Below are 15,206 nucleotides of genomic sequence, written 5' to 3' on the forward strand. Positions count from 1 at the left end.
ATTCAACATTAGGTTCATTTCTTGGCTTCTCTTAAGAGCGTTTGGTGGCTTTTGCCAATCATTTTACACAATCGCCATCCAGTTCTTCCTCTCCTATAATGACATGTGCAGCATTAACAGTAGCTCAGCCCTGCCCTGACAGAGTAGTCCTTGAAATTGTTCTGTTTAAAATGCAAACTGCCCCACTGTGGCGTGATAAAGAAATATCCTGTTGCTAAATAACAGGATATTTTATTAAATACAGAATATACCCACATTTAGCCAGAGGTCTGTGCTAATTAGGATCAGTTGGAATGAATGTAATCAACTTGGAATCTGTGTGTGTAATTTGACTGAATTAACTTTGGAAAGCGCCTCGAGACTACATGTGTTGTGAAGTGGTGCTATATAAATAAACTGAATTGAATTAATTTATGACCGATGATTAAATGTCACATGACTTCTGTTTGTAAGTTCCTACGGATGCTTTAGTTTGGGAATAGACCAATCAGGAAAGTTGAAACTCTTTTGACTATAAATTGGTCAGCTGGCTGTTACAAAAAGCAACCGACAAGCACCACAAGTGTTGTTTCATTCAGACTGATTGGAGGATGTATTTATGTCAATCTGATAGATTTAATGGGTATACTTTTAATATTTAGTGATAAAATAAACTGAAAACATATTTTCTTGCCTTCTAATCTGACCAGTCTGAAACTCTAGTGAGATATTAGGAATTTACAATGAAACTGAGAGAGTTTTGCTGTCAGCACCATTAGATAACTCTGTCTACCTCAATGTTTCATTATTGTGCCGGCTGCTTCTTCCATATGGTGTCGCACAATTCCTCCAAGAGGACCCCACCATGCATATTATTGCTTTCTATTCTGAGAGACTCCCCGCTACGGAGTGTGTGGAGAGAAATGTGGGGATTTCACCGAACGTCTGTACCCAACAGGGCCAGTCTCCTGGCAGCTGTGACCGCTAAAGCAGATCCTCTCCAAAACAGGAAAAGAAGAGGGGAGAAAAACTTGTTCGCTGCTCCCACCTCACTCTCATCCCACAACTTCTTGTCCCCGAGGCACAAACGTCCAACTTCCAAATGCCAACTCAGTCAGGAGTTATTGCTGCTATTTCCCCTGTGAGAAATGTCAGATGGATGGTGATTTTCTGCTTTATGATTTCACCGGAGTGGTGACCATACCGTGTCAGAAAGATACACTGTCCCAGTTTGATAAGTGGGGCATAATAATGAATATGGGCTTTTTTTCTTCCAAAAACTAAGGTAAAGTCTCATTTAATCTAAAACCAGTCTGTTGGAACTACCTAGATTAACATTTAGCATGTTCTTATCATTATTATTATTAGAAAATTCCTCTTTCCTGATCTCTTTTTCCAATTAATTTTACAAAATTGTTTTATAAAAGGTCAACTAAAGGAATAGAGAAGCCTTTCCAAAGTTTCCCACCTATTATAGACTGGCCTGTACTGTCACTGAAACTGTACAGATAAAAAAATTAATCTTGGCCAGTCAGGCGAATGGCATCTTTAACAGGGCATGGCTCAGCTCCCAATGTCACTGTTTCTGAACAGAGGGCAGTAATTTTGCATGCATCCATGATCTGCACTGAGAATAAAACAAGGTGAGAAAACATGCATCACGGCTTGACTCCAGGGGGAGTATATGTGAAAGGACCTTCAATGACACATTTGACACCATAGACATATATAAAGAGTAGACCCCGCGCTGACTGTCGCGGCGCATAAATTACGGCCGCCATCTTGCGGCGGTCGATCTGAGATCAGCTCAAAGATACCAAAGGCGGATTCCACAGTGTTCTCAGGATTTTTTTATTAACTTGTCGGTAAAGCGACACACAATTAAAAAGAACAAATATGTTTTTAGGGCTATCAATAAAAATATTACGGCTGTCTGAAATATTGCGTTTCCCTCTCAAAACATGTGAACAAATGAATCTAGTGAGTTTTTTTCCCAGTTTTTTTTTCTGTCATCAAACCCCTGTGAATTTGGACATATTTGCTTCATATTACACATATTTATATATGAACATACTTGAGAGGACACGCAAATATGTCACCCTTAATGTAAAAGTCATAACCTTAATCCTTTAATCCTTAAGTAAAATGTGTATATATCTATATCTATAACTATATCAATCTATATCTATATCTCTCTCTCTATATATATCTATATCTATCTATATCTCTCTCTATATATATCAATATCTATCTATCTATCTATCTATCTATCTATCTATCTATCTATCTATCTATCTATCTATCTATCTATATATATATATATCTATATCTATATATATATATATATCTATATATATATATATATATATATATATATATATATATATATATATATATATATATATATATATATATATATATATATATTGCTGTGCCATACTCTTTACATTTGCCAATAATAGTTAAAACAGTTTTTTGAGAGCTGTTCAAAGATTGAACTTCTCTTCAACAGCAGGCTGTTTGTTCTGTGATTGTCTCTAATAAACCTTCACAGAACAGGTAGATTAATACTGAGATTAAATTACACACAGATGGACTTTTGTAAACAACCGGTTGCACCAGATTGTATTTTGGGTATATCAGAGTAAATAGGGCTGAGCATAAATAAATGTACTTTGTGCATTTCAGGATTTTGCTGGTAAAAGATTCTATAAAATCTATCATATTCTTTTACTTCATAATTGTGCACTGCTTTGTTTTATTCTGTCACATGAAAGTTCTATAAAATGCATCAAATTTGTAGTTGTGATGTTGCACAATTTGGGTCAATGAGTATGAATAAAATGTACTTTTAGGTTCTACAACATCAGGGCAATGACAACATTCATTTTTTTGGGGAGAACTGAGTTATTCTACAGGAGGTTGAAACATAATGCCAGAGGACAAGCTGCTTAAAGCAATTTAAAGTGAAATTTGACTGCCATTCGTCATATTTCTGTTAAGACAAGAATGGAGCAGAAATAAAGAGGCTTATGTGATATTTTTAGAGTTTCTTTGAAGGCTTATTAGCCGGACTGCAAAGCTTTGACTTGCTTAAAATAAAATATAAAAACATGACGGTGATGGCAGAAGACCAGAGCTCAATTACAATTTCTGTAGTTCTCAGCAAAAGGAGAACATTTTACTTAATAAATGCTTTTAATGTTAAAGTCAGCTCTTTACAAAGCACACACACACACTCACACATATATATATATATATAAAAATGTATATATATATATATATATATATATATATATATATATATATATATATATATATATATATATGCTTCAACTGGATATGTCCAGTTGACATTTTGAAAAAATGTTAATTAAAAAAATGTTGTACATGTAAATCTTTAATCTTATGTCAGTTCAAATATTTTGCTTGTTTTAACACAAAAACAGTCTTTGTTGGCATGAATATCTTTTGGGGGGACTTTCAATGTTTAATGGCTCCTCCTTCTACTTCAATTAAACCACTTTTGTTGCTAACAACAAGCATATGGTATATTTCTGGAATGCTATTTGAGCAATCCACTTTGTATAACTGTAATAATTTATTTAAAATTTAGTTTTTTGTTATTTATTCTTCAAAATAACTTTTATAATTGGCTTAACGTCAGAGCTTTGAGAAAGCTATTCCATAAGTTTAATGTTGGTGCACTTTTTACATTTTTATGTCTGTTTGGCGTCAATGTCATTGCAACACCCAACTGTGTCTAAATTTCAATCTTCTAGTTGTTGATTTGAGCTGAAGTTGGAGAATATGGAGATTTTCTTCCTTCGTCATGATGTCAATGCACAGCTACCACTGGTTGTGAAATCCTATGGCATGATCCTGCCTATCACAATTGTCCAGCGTTAACTGCGCTGTATCAAGGGCTTGAACTATAGTTTTTCCCCCCATCAAACAGCCTTGCATAACACTGCACCACACTTCTTGACACGATTGCTAATCATACTAATAAAAGGAAGTCAAACAAGACATCTAATATTGGAAAGCTTTTTTTTTTATGAAGCGTATCTTGAACTGATCACGTTAGAATCTGCAGTAGTTTAAATTTTGCTCCAAAAAACTTGCCCAATTTGTCCATATCTACAATTCTCTTACTAAGCTGGCTTTACACTGTGTTTATCTGCTGTCATTGAAAAAAGCTTTTGTTAAGAGTCAATTGAAAATGGGGTTTCATGTCCTTGAATCGGGTCTGTGGTTGTTCATTATAAAAAGGCTGATCAAAAACCCATTTAATACTGACACAAAAAATGATTAGTTTAAAAATATTTTTTGCAACATAAGGTTAAGCTAGGGCACTCTTTTTTTGTTTAAGTGTTTTAAATGTCATGAAATATTTCAATTCAAAGAGCAATCAAGTTCAATAACTGATTTAATATTTTGTTTAAATGTTTTTGGCAATAAAGCTCAGCAACAGCACATGTTGCTGATGCTGGTGGCAACACATCAAAACATTTGGCTGTTTACAGACACATATAGAGACACATTACCAAGGACCGATATGGCTGTTGGTCTAAATCTTTCTGCTGACTTTTGGTATTACCACTCTGGAAGGGCCTTGCTACACTTGAAAAGCCTAGAATGTGAATTTATTTTATAACACATTTTTGTTCAAAAAGGGTTTTTGTTCTTTTCTTTATTTTAGCAAACATTACAGATGTGGTAAGAGGAGGACTTACTTTTGACATTTGCTTTTATAACCAATCTCTGAACTACTTACTTTAAGAGGGTGTAATAAGGATTCAGCGGTCAGGTTCCACGTGGAGATCAGAAGCTACTGAAAGCTGTGGATTTAAATTGTTCACAGTAAATAACTAGTAAGATCAAAATTAAATGAGACATGAATGAGTTTATGATTATTTATTCAACTTAGAGTGCTGTCTTGTCTAAAAATAATAAAAAAAAAAAAGTTTGGAGATAATCATAGTAGATAACATATTTAAAGATACTTTGCATATTGCAGAGCTGCATAATCCAATGAGCAATGCAGTAATGTGTGCGTTTATTTTGCATATCAAACCCATTTTAATGTCAACTTAAAATTTCAGCTTAAGGTTTTGTAACTGATCTGTCATGGCAAGTCATACAATCAGCAAAGATAAAAAGCAGTCCCGAGCCACCACTATGTTTGACTGTATTTATGATGATCAAATTATTTTTGTTACACAATCAGATGCATAAAGCAGTGTTCCTGAAAAGTGATTTACTTAAAGCCACATATCCTCATATGTCATTTAAATGTAAGACAGGCATGCACTGTAACAGGGTAATTAGTGTTACAGTCCAGTGTTACAGAGACAAAAAAGTAAATAGCTATGAGTTTTTCTTTTCAGATTTTATTCTGGGACCATTTCATGTTCAATAGACAAAAACAGGAAGGTAGAAAACGAAAAAGATGAGACAACATGCTAAAAGGGAGGAAAGGTGAAAAAATAGAGAGGAAAAGGAAAGAGCAAGATTACACCCTCAGGGTCTGCTTCTATACCTGCAAAGAGATCTAAAAATAGCAGCAAAACAAGCTGATAAAGTATTATAGCTACAATCAACCACTTGTGTTGTGCCATTACACAAGGCATTTCAGACCAAAAGCGATATGAGCGTAAAGTTGAGCGCTTGTGCACTTTGAAGTCAGAAGCGCATCTAGAGCGTTTTTGATGCTCTGACCAGTGTGGACAGATGCGTCTGATACGCTGTTCTTTAGCTCAAATGCGGGGAAATAATTACAGTGGTAAATGTTTTGATTGCCATTGACTTTATATGTAACGTTCGGTCTCTAAATGCAGCATTAGTTGTCTTCTTCCATTCCTAAGTTTTCATTGTCAGATCCAGTGTAGTTTGTCCATTGTGCCACTCTCAATGCTGAGGGATGTGAAGAAAGTACAGCTCAGAAAAAAAAACACTGGTATCTAACTGTCCATTAGGTGAATGGGATCTGTTTCTTATGCTTGCCACACACCGTATCCTCCCTTTCCTTTCTGGGTGTCGGGGTCAGGATGCAGCACCTTCACACAGGCCACACAGACAGAGCAGAATTTGTCAATATTTAATGAGGAAAGCACAAAGCTTGGAGAACTTTAATCTCAACTCAATGGTCAACATGCATATTTAATTGGGTTGGCCCCTCTTGTCGGACAGCAGGGAAAGGATAACTGCTGGGACCGAGAGTTTGAGGAAGTAGCCGGGTCTCTCCACCTTGATGAATAAGTAAACACATCCAGGGAGGCAGGGATACACTCAGAAGGCTTTGAGTCGATAACAAGCAGATTTGTTTTCTTCTGAAATGCTGCATTTATTTTTTTATTTTTTTACAAGGCAGCGTTTAGTTCTCAAATTTGATCCATCTTTCAACAGATTTCACTCGCCTTGACTCAGCTTGGATCTTTGGAGTTCAGGCGCATTTTGTTACTCTGTGCAGCTTGTCCGGACAGCATTCTCTGAAAGTTGGACTTAATGTAGCAATAAAATGGAAATTAGCTTGTGTTTATGAGACTCCTCTAAAGATTTTCCATCTCAATCTTTGTTCATTTTGAAAATGCTCCCTTTTATCTAAATAAACAAGATTTGTATGATTTAGTATTTAATACATATGCATGAGTTTGACCAATAGTCAAAGTTTATTTAAAAAACATTCCATATTCAAATTATTTAAGCTCAGCTTCTGGAAAGCAACATGCTGAGAAAGATGCAATAACTGTGTGAAGATTTGCATCATAGTACACTGAATAAATGTACTAGCAGAATTTAACTAATGAAACTGGGGTAAAGTGTAACTTGAATACACGATGTTAACTGTAACTAGTCATTAGAAACATTTAGCTTATTTGGTTTCCCTTTCATATTGGGGAAAGCAAAAAAAAAACAAGAATTTGTTTGTGATTAGGGCCAAACATGTTTAAAAGAATGTTTCAAAAGGTTGTTAAGAGGATATCCAGAAATAATTTTAAAAATCAAGAAATATCTGTAAATATTAAGCCTTTTCACTGAAAACCACAGCTTTGAAGTTCCAGAGAGCCTCACGCCTTGCTCACATTGAATGCGGTGCCGGTTGCTGTCCTGATCCAGTTCCGGTTTCCCACAAACCCCAACTCACATTGGGGAACTGGCTCCTACGCCAGCTGTGGCTCTGGTTGTGAAAACTGCCCTGGTGAGATCAGACGTTCATGTGGGCCTTTCTGCTGCTGTCCCTCATAAATGATTAAAAAACAGCCATGCTTTTCATTTTTTATGGCAAAACTTGTTATCCATGCGCTTAAATGTCCTATTTCATCCTCCAAAAGCACGTCTGTTTCCTCATATTTTGCCTTTTTGTTTACTCTAGTCAAGCTTCCTAAATTGGTGCAATGATTTTATTCTGAAATTCAAAGGAACTTTATATTGTATAGCACCCAATATTTGCTGTTTAGCTCGTGAAATTCGGTGAAATTCATGAGCTTGATCCGGTAACCGCTGCGGTGTCCAGGCAAACTTTCTTCTTGTGGAACTTTTTGCAGCGCCTCACAGCCTCTGTAACCGGACCCACAACCACATGCAACTAATGTAAGTTGACCCATTGATCTTTTTAATTTTTAATTTTTTGGGTTCCTTAGGGCGCCGCAGCTGGATCTGCACCGCATTCAATGTGAGCCCGGGGTCAGAGTTAAAACCCCTTAAGCCCAGGGGGGTTTACAAGCAATTTACATACTAGAAATTATATACCAGATATATATCAAGTAGTTTCACAGCTATAAAGTGTAGATGCAAACTTTTGTTATCTCTGTGAAGGTTAGGCATTATTGCAAATGTCACTATGTCTGATTTATTAAGTTATTAAACAAAGAAAAAATTTAATTTTTTAACCTTGCCTCCATTTTTTTATTTTTTCAAAATAAACAATGCAAAACACTCAAAAAAAACTTTTAAAATATAGGAGGTTTAAAGATCCAAACCTTCGCTATAACTACAGCTAATCTGCATTGAATCTGCTGAAGCATATTTGTTCCACAAAGGTTTTAGTGAGCAGTGTGCCTGGCCGACCTGTGGTTTTGGCAAGGTTTAGGTAAATGTGCCAAAACTGTGCCAAATGTGTGCTGATTTCAATTGTAGATTTCTGCATATGACAAAGTGTTCATAGCATTTACCCAATGTATCATCAACATTTGCCATTATGCACAACATCATTTCAATAAAATGAACAAAAAATAACAAAATTTAGTGTCCTTTTAGCTCATAACTTCTTCCAAAGTTTCTGGAGTTGGCGGTTTCCTCTTCTGTGCCACTATAAAAATAAACATTCAGAGAAAACAAACAGCACCAAAGAAATTAATATATTTAAAGAGATGCAGGTGTCTGCAGCTCTCTGTAGTTCTGGGAAAGCCTCTGTGCACAAAGCAGAAGTGACTGGCAGTTTTGTAAGCTCCATTATGAACAGACATTACTTCACTGGGGCAGATATGTGACATATTTTAATGGCTATTAATGGTCTCTAGTTTCCAGTGATACCAGCCATGGGGGGTGTGGCTAAGCATGTCCGTGCAACACTGCACCACGCTAAAAGGGGCGGGGGGGGGGTTATTAGCCTGACGCATTGAAGGGTCAGGCTAATAACTGCTAGTGTTAGCTTATGTTGTTCAGAAGTTATACTACTAAACTGTCACGGATACAGGAGTTCTCCTGACTTTTTTGTTGCTCTCAAATATGAAGACATTGATTACTTGTGAGAACCCTACTATTTACCACCTGTGCTATCACTGTTACTGGTGTATAAAAAATGTATATAAAATAAATAAGCAAACACTTTAGGGGCAAGTAAAGCCTAGCGGGCGCCCAGGCTTATAATACAGTGGGGGGGGGAAACCCTGGTTCCCTTACCTGTTGCTGACAGATTTCATATTGCAGTTAGTTTGTTGAAGAGTGAAGAAAGGCTAGAAGCTAATCAATTCAATCTGACAATGTTATGCTGGTCAAGACTGAAGCTGTATCAATCCGCCTGTGCAGCTGTGAGTTGTAAATCCACTCTAACCCTGGCAAGAGTGGAGGAAACTTTCACTGACGACGGCAAATCTCAATGGAAATATATCAACCAGTGTAACTTTAGTAACCTTGCCTGGGTATATGTGTATTCAAAAACACACAAGAATCCATCCTGTACCGCTCCCGCTTCATCCGTCGGTGACTGAACCAAAAACGCTTCGGGCCAATCACGTTGCAGTATTATGGTGTTTCCCTCCATTTTTGTCCATAGTGGTGGAGTTGACAAAGCAGCTACATTTTTCCAGTCTTAGACTCTGAATGATGAAGGTGAAGCCTTGATAATATTATCCAATATGAGATGTACAAGTTGATATTTCCACTTGTTTTTATTTGTGTTTGCTCTGAGTGAAAACAAAAAACCCAAAGGGCTATCACCGGGAAGAGCCTAACTTTCAAGAGAAAGTTGATCCAGAAGTTGTTAAACGCAATTCCTGCCTCATGGATAAACTAAATAAGTGGCATAGTGAACAAAATGTCAACGCAAGGACTTACATGGCACACTTTCTTTACATCAAGCACTGATAAGTGTTTTGCTATCGGAGAATCCAATTCGTTCCATTGCCTGCATGTCATCAAACAAATCAACAATAGTGTTTACCAAATGGCTTTGTTGTACTACACACCGGCTTATTAAAATGGCATCTCATTAGAGGCATTGAGCTGCCGTTTTACATGAGATTAATTGGAGTTTTTTTGAAAGCACTTTCTCCTCATTATCATTCTGTCTTGCAAATGGATTTGCAGCAAAGCCAATACATATTCATTTTAGAGGAAGCTTGGAAATTGTTCGGAAATGAGCCAAAGGTGGAGCCGGTGCTGATGTGCCTGCCTTACGCAGAATAATAAACCACAAGAGCTTCTACTACGGAGGTGAGAAAGCCTGTGTACATCCGGGCTGAAGACACCACTCTCACATCTAGGAAAGATATAGCAGAAAGCACACAGGGTGTTTGATTTATTAAAACGAATTATCATGAGCTCTAACATGATGTGAAATCATATTAACAGAGCATGCACATGGTAACTATTCAAACATTTAGAGACTCTAATCGACCCACAGGATGTTTCGAATTTTTGTTTCCCATGTTGTCTGGTAAAGATTTGGATTCAAGGCATACTCTTGGCTATTTCTTTCATTCCAAAGGCATTAATAATGCAGGGGAACAAGCTTTTAGTGGATTCTGATTTGCTTTCTCAAAAGGTAGGAGGAAATGTGCAACATACTCTCCTGATAGAGTGGAGGAGTTGCACTTTGATGAAATAAGCAGGGATGTTTCTGCCTCTTTTCTTTGACGTCGTATTTTGGATGTGTAATGTGTATATTTCAACATCAGAGACGCTCGCTTGGTTTGAAAGCCTGCCTGAGGCGGAGAACTAAACAAAAGTTTTCCTTTTTGCCAAGTTATGGACTCTTTTACCTGAGGCAAGATGAAGCACATCAAAGGCAAAGGGCATCCTTTGTCAGCATCTCAAACTGACAGCAGCGGATCCACCTCGAGAGTAATTGCAGAGAACTTCTGTTTTTAAGACAGGGGTCCCTTTGGCTCTACATTCAGAAGTGACTCGCTGTGTCATTGTTGACCTCTATGCTGAAGGGTGATGCAGGCTGTAAGAACCGCAGCAAAGTTTGCTGTATGTCATAGGAACCAACAAAACTGTATATTCATGTATATTTTGTCCTGAAAATGAGTGAATTCAAAAATAAAATACTACTCCTCTTATTGCCAAAACAGAATGATATTCTCACGAGAAACCTAAACTTATCCATGTCAAAGCCTGGTGCATAAAATTTTGGCCAATATGAAAATGGAATCTGAAGGGAAAGAAATCACCATCAATGTTGAGGGATTAATGTTCAGCCCTGAGCATAACATTAATGGAAGAGCCAAAACAAAATCCCCATCTTCAAAGTAACTGGATAGTGCGTGGAGAGACTTGACTTCATCCTTTTACTTTTGTGAGATCTTGTGACAAGAGTTCTTATCACAATTCTATCTGTCTTCTATATGAAGATGTGCTGTCGGTGGAGGAGGGGTTTAAACAAGCAAAGACGACTGTAGATCATTCTGTTGGTTGTTTTCTGTTGAAACGGAGGACCATTCATACTCTTTGCCCAGTCACAGGGAAGCAAAAGTAATCAAGAAAAGAAAAAGAAGCAATACCCGGGAGTAAATGAGAGACTATGTCGGCTATTATTACCAGATGGAGACAATTCGTGAGGGAGCAGTGATTTAAAACAGATGCGAAGGTTGCGGGCTTTCTGCTGGACAGGTTAGTTAATTCAACATGAATGTGAAGTTTTTTTTGGCTTTGTTTTAGAAACAGTGAAGAGCAGCAACTACTCTGTCCTCCTGGTGGACAGAGTAGTACGGCTCGTTTGTTTGTCTCCCTCTCATTCGCATCTACGCAGAGCGGCAGAGGGATATTTCAGCTGGCTGGTTCACGCTTTCTGTAGCGCAAACGCGGCTCTCTTTACTCATGTTTATAGTCACTTATATTAGACCCCAAATCAGCTACTGCATGTTCAGGAACGAGCCTAAAAAACCTTGAACAACGGAATTTACAAGTGAGTTTAAAAAAAACAAGTGAACTAGGCAACAGTGCCAAAAACCATTTCACACAATGATTGTAGCTATTAACAGTAGCTAATACATGGAGGACATGTTGACATTGTCATATTTATGATACTACGTGGCTTCTGTGGTAGTTATTATGCTCTTGACAGCAAGGTTGTTTGTAATTCATTTAGTACACCACTAGATCGTGTGCCAGTGTGGAAATCTTACACACTGGGGCTTTAACTCCTCTGTAAATTGCAGTGTGCTAGATGGGAAGTGAATGTTCAACAGCAGTAGCTTCACACTAAAAGGCGAAACACAACAAACTCTCCAAGCTGTCCAATGCGACGGAAAATCGAGTTATAGAACCTGTTGAAGTGAGAATGGCTGAGCTAACCGGCTTGTGGTATTCTGCAGCTGTACTGCGTGACTCTGACCAAGGTAGACCCCTGCACTATCATGGTCGGAGCTACGCAGCTTTTGGCGGGAAATCCATGAAACAGACAGGAAGAGAGACACTTTGACAAAGTAAAACAAGCCTGCTTTGGGAAAAATACAAAACATCCAAACTGCAAGGTAAACGGAACGCAATTCCTGGCTTGGTCCGTCTACATATAGGTCCGTCCCATGAAACACACAGCTCAGTAAATAATCAATAAAACCTTTTAATTAATTGTGTACTTACCCGTGGTAGGAGTTCTGAAGTACAGCAAACCGATAAGAAAATTAAACAGCAATCTTCTTTGAGCTTGTTCGAGCAGCAACTGCAGCTTCAAGTTGACTGCCTGGATTGTTTATGCTGGCAGAAACTTCTGAAATTTGCGGAATTAATTTCCGAAACTCTCTCATTAATACTTGATCTTGCGAGTCCAGTGGTCCATAGAGGGAGCCTCCACACAGTTAGTAGGTTAGGAAACAAATGTGCATGGATCAGATGGTTTTGGTGTGTTTCAGCCTTAAGTTTTTCATACCAAGCACAGCATTGATTCTACCTCACAAAGCATAAGAATAACATGAATTAAGGTGGAGCAAAAATCCAGTCAAATTTCTGAATCATCACCCTTCAAAATGTTGTGATGGGGTTTCATTAAAGAAAACTGACAAAAAATGACAAGAGAGACTAACAGGGTTATACAGGAGACCATTACCTCAAGTTATTGTTTGTAAAAGTGATTTTACAACCCATATTGCCTAAAAGTAAGTAATTTTCTCTCCATCTTTCCGTCTGACTTTGGACTTGTTTTTGTTCATTGGGTCCAATGTGATATGTTTAGTCTTCTGATAAGAAAAGCTTGTAAAATATTTTCCTGCCAACCAAATTAGCACTTTATCGGCAAGGAACTCCATAGATTAATAGTTGTCACTAAACAAATTCAAACAATCAGACAAGTCCTTGAGCTAAAACTTTACTTTGTTGCAGAAACTTCACTCCATTGTCAGAGAAAATGAACTGCAGCACTTAAACTAGAGTGACAAATTGCTCTGTCGCAGCACTAACAAAAGGTTACAGAACTGGGAACAGGTTTCCAGGGGTCCTGTGTGCCCATTTCTGTCATCACAAATGCTATGGTGTTCAGCATAACCAAGGTTATAAAATAATAGGTTGGTGATGGAAAACTCAAGGTCTCTGCTGTGACCGCAGGAATTTGCTGAACACCCTGCAATGTTGCCGCTGCACAAACACGGTCGTTACGGTTGAGTAACTACAGACATAAGTCCCAGAATAACTAATTAATATCCACCATGTGCTTCTGGAGACTCATGGGAGGTCAGACACAGTCCACACAGGCAGGATAGATGTGCCAATAATATGCTGCAGTTTTTCATTTTGTGTTGTTCAGCCAAACCTTCAAATAAAGATCATAAAAAAGCTATTTGTCTCATATCTGAATCTCAAAGCATTCTTTGCTTGCTGTCAAACTAATTTTAAACAGGTATATTACTGGGATATCAATGATTTTTCTCTACAGGGCCTTTTCATTTATGAAAGGTTTGTTTTTGATTTCCAAACCAGAACTTCAGCATGGGTTGCTGAGTCAGTGGATATTGGAGATAAATGTCTTTTACTGATTGGCTTTCCCACACATCCCTCATCAAATATTCATGACGGAGACAAGAGAAAATTCTAGGGATGCAGAGGTAAAGGATATGTTCCCATCGGTCTGGCTCGGGGATAGGCAGTCAATGGATCAGTGGATAGCTGCTTCCAGGAGAAGTCTGTTATTCGAGACTGGTGAGGCAGAAAACATGGGCTCTACTATCAAGGTATTGCGTTGCTCATCTCAATCTTTGCTAGTGTCTTGTTGTTTTGTTTTGTTTTTTTGCTTGTGGGAGAAAAGTCTGTGATCTGTAGGACTGTGAAGGTTACTTTTGAAGAATAAATCCTTTTAAGGTTCCAGATGTCTAGATTTAAATGCTAAGCATTTCTACAGTCTATGTTTCTGTTTCTATGTTTCGGTTTCTTTGATTCCACAACCCCTGGAGGGTACAGTTAATTGACTGTAACAGCAATGCCAGCAATATTGCCAAATTACAGCTTCAAACAATGAATCCATATTATTTTCAAATGTTTCATTTATTTATCACACGAGTTCATAAGCCAGAGCTTATGTCATAATTGTTTCCTGATAATTTATGTGCTGATTAAAAATGCACAAGTTCCCATTTGGTTGGAAGTAGTGTTTCAGATCTGCCAGAGAGTTTCAGAGAACATTCATTTCAATGCATTAATCGTGCTGCTGCATAGTAGGTACATTAGGGAATAATGTGTGGAAACATTAGGAGTAGTAAAGCCTTAATTTTTCAACTCTGTTACCACGTTTCGGTAGATTTACTAAAGCAAGTAAATGATTAGATGAAACTAAATAAACTATTTGGTAATTGTTCTGTTTGTAATTTATTTATCTACCAATGTTTCCTAAGCTTTTTGACACAAACGTCAGTAAAAACTTCTTCAGAAAATGTCTACTCAATAATCTGTATATGAACCTGAAAAGGAACAGTAATAAGGTGTTACTCTTAACCCCTGGTCTCATCTACTATCTGCTTGACTGCAAAACTTGGTGTCTCTGCAGGCGTTCATGTACAGCTTCGTTTACTGTGACCTAATTGGCTGTGTCTGCCGACAGCAACAATAAAACTTCCACATAGAAGTTGGTGCTAAAAACATACCAAATACAGAAAACAATGGGTCAGATTAGGAGCAGAAGAAGAAGAAGAAATGATTTGTCTTTCAAGAACTACAACTGTACAAAAACTGAAATGATATTCTCTATTCCTTCTTTTAAGTTTTCTTCTCCTCCTCTGAGCAAACAGTGTGTAAACCAGCGCATTATTGCCCCTGTAAGGGCTTCTTGTGAAAGCTGTGTATCTTTGATAGGAAAACGGGATTTCAGCTAGGTAAATAAACAGTATCAATATGAGAATGTGTGTGCGTATGGGACATGGAGGGGTATGTCACTACTGCTACGGATGTAATAGCATTCAGTTCACAAGGCAATTCATTATAAATAGATATATTTTCGGAAATACAATTATTTGACAAAAAATTTCCAATTTTTCTATGGTCAGAAATGACTGTTTCACAACGTACAAGCTGAGTTT

At 37.5% G+C, this 15,206-nt stretch overlaps 1 protein-coding gene across 10 annotated transcripts in view; it reads left to right on the forward strand.

Moving 5' to 3' along the window:
• mgat4c (mgat4 family member C) overlaps positions 1-15,206 on the forward strand; it is a 211,557-nt gene that overhangs the window by 170,721 nt on the left and 25,630 nt on the right. For 2 of the 10 annotated variants that reach the window (XM_036146189.1, XM_021318143.2), the window contains exon 1: positions 13,758-13,868. The exons of the other annotated variants lie outside the window; for them this stretch is intronic. The gene's annotated coding sequence lies outside the window, so the exon portion shown is untranslated. Of the gene's footprint in view, positions 1-13,757; positions 13,869-15,206 lie in introns of those variants that run through there. 10 annotated transcript variants of the gene reach the window in all.

This window comes from Fundulus heteroclitus, chromosome 2, assembly GCF_011125445.2.
Source record: "Fundulus heteroclitus isolate FHET01 chromosome 2, MU-UCD_Fhet_4.1, whole genome shotgun sequence".
Lineage (NCBI taxonomy): Eukaryota > Metazoa > Chordata > Actinopteri > Cyprinodontiformes > Fundulidae > Fundulus > Fundulus heteroclitus.